The sequence below is a fragment of the Lemur catta genome, chromosome 1, assembly GCF_020740605.2.
Source record: "Lemur catta isolate mLemCat1 chromosome 1, mLemCat1.pri, whole genome shotgun sequence".
NCBI classification, from domain to species: Eukaryota; Metazoa; Chordata; class Mammalia; order Primates; family Lemuridae; genus Lemur; species Lemur catta.
In genome coordinates this window covers 58,615,412-58,617,415 of record NC_059128.1, presented here as the reverse complement: position 1 = coordinate 58,617,415, position 2,004 = coordinate 58,615,412, and the positions used below count along the sequence as shown (strand labels likewise).

General features: G+C 50.9%; 2 non-coding genes across 2 annotated transcripts; one reads left to right on the top strand and one right to left on the bottom strand.

Annotated features, from left to right (window-relative positions):
- The first annotated feature begins 274 nt into the window (after positions 1–274).
- Positions 275–381, top strand: LOC123631061. The gene has a single exon (XR_006732939.1). It is a non-coding gene; the product is annotated as a U6 spliceosomal RNA (small nuclear RNA).
- Positions 382–1,418: 1,037 nt separating this feature from the next.
- Positions 1,419–1,525, bottom strand: LOC123631060. Its single transcript, XR_006732938.1, has one exon. It is a non-coding gene; the product is annotated as a U6 spliceosomal RNA (small nuclear RNA).
- Between the last annotated feature and the right edge of the window lie 479 nt (positions 1,526–2,004).

Below are 2,004 nucleotides of genomic sequence, written 5' to 3'. Positions count from 1 at the left end.
GCGAGTGGAGCTCTCCGGCCCCAGAACTCCCAGGCCCGGGCCCGGGCTGTAATTTGCATGTCCCACCCAACAGGTATACCCACAGGTCAATCGCGGCCAGCGCGGCGGCCTGGCGATCGGAGCGACAAACATGCGAGCCTCGTGATGTGGTTTCGTTGCATCAAACGTCCCTAAAGGGTCTGAGGTGGACGGGAAAGCGCACAGTTGGATCACCGTAACTAAGAGAGGCGAGACGTCTTCGTGGCTTTTATAGGCTGTGGGCAGGGATAAGGTCGTGCTCGCTTCGGCAGCACATATACTAAAATTGGAACGATACAGAGAAGATTAGCATGGCCCCTGCGCAAGGATGACACGCAAATTCGTGAAGCGTTCCATATTTTTTGCCCCAGTCCTGGGAAAGTCGCTTCACTATTTACTGATGAGCGCTAAGGAAATAATGTGAGGCAAAAGGAAAACGGGTGGCACTTGATATTAAAATTGTGATTTTTCACCCAAAATATTCGTGTGAGGCGGTCTATGAAATGAAAAGGAAAACAGATCAGAATTAACGCGTTAATGTGTGCAAACATGTTAGTACGAATTTCGGAAATGGATAAAGGTCAATTTTTGCCTCCTTCATTGAACTTACAAATCTGAAACTGACTTACTGTATTGTCTCCCCCAACAACACAAACTTCAGAGGCCCAGGTAGTTTGGCTTTTGTTCACTAGAAGATCGCCTGGCACATGAATTGCTCCATGAACCCTTACTAAATCATTGCTAAATTAATGAGTCCTTATTTAAGGAACAAACCATTAGCGTTCATTTCTTGCGCCTACTTTGTGCCGTTCTCCATCATCTTAGACCTGACTGCCTTAACCTTTCTCTTAGACTGCCAGCTGCACAAAGGCAGAGACTGCTACCCAGGGCCGGTGTTGTCAGGTAAGATCAACGTTGGCCTATGCCTGTGGATTCTAGACGTCCAGGACCAACTGAATACTGGCTAGAAGCAGCGAGCCCATTAAGATTTGTTTTCACAAATATTCTGTTTTCATGTAGCCTCTAAGGAGAGCTCAGAAATACCAGTGTGCATAAATCGGACAGATTCTGTGGTGGGTGATTTAAGAGAAAAGTTCATTGCCCAAATCAAAAGCAGATTTTAATCAATGAAAATAAATACCTACATGCAGATACAAGTATCACCTAGGTAATTTCATTCGCAGGAACGTGACTGGGGCGCCACAGAGACGCCAGGAGGCTGTCGATGCAAGGTGGCCCCGTAGGGCAACAAGACCAGTACGTAGACCCACATAGCTTCGCGGGTGTCCACGTAGCCGCCGCTGTGAGTAGGAAACTGCACATGCCCTAAGCGAATGGGGTCTACCTTTCCAAAAACTGCTATTTTCGTCGTATGACCTTTGGTTTCCACGAGCTGCGCAAAAAATATGGAACGCTTCACGAATTTGCGTGTCATCCTTGCGCAGGGGCCATGCTAATCTTCTCTGTATCGTTCCAATTTTAGTATATGTGCTGCCGAAGCGAGCACGACTTTGTCCCTGCCCACAGCCTATAAAAGCCACGAAGGCGTCTCGCCTCTCTTAGTTACGGTGATCCAACTGTGCGCTTTCCTGTCCACCTCAGACCCTTTAGGGACGTTTGATGCAACGAAACCACATCACGAGGCTCGCATGTTTGTCGCTCCGATCGCCAGGCCGCCGCGCTGGCCGCGATTGACCTGTGGGTATACCCGTTGGGTGGGACATGCAAATTAAAGCCCGGGGCACCTTGGGTAAGGGGCCCTAGTGCGGGGCCCCAGGCCCGGGCCTGGGAGTTCTGGGGCCGGAGAGCTCCACTCGCGGAGCATGCCGGGAGCCGCCGGTGTTACTGCCTCCGCGTAGCGCCCGGCGTCTGCGAGGGCCCAGGTGAGCGGGAGACGCCATGTCTGGCTGCTGCGACGCGAAGAGGGAAAGTCCAGGGTTGGCTCGACGACTTTAAAGCAGGTCGTTAAGCCACTTAAACTTCCTG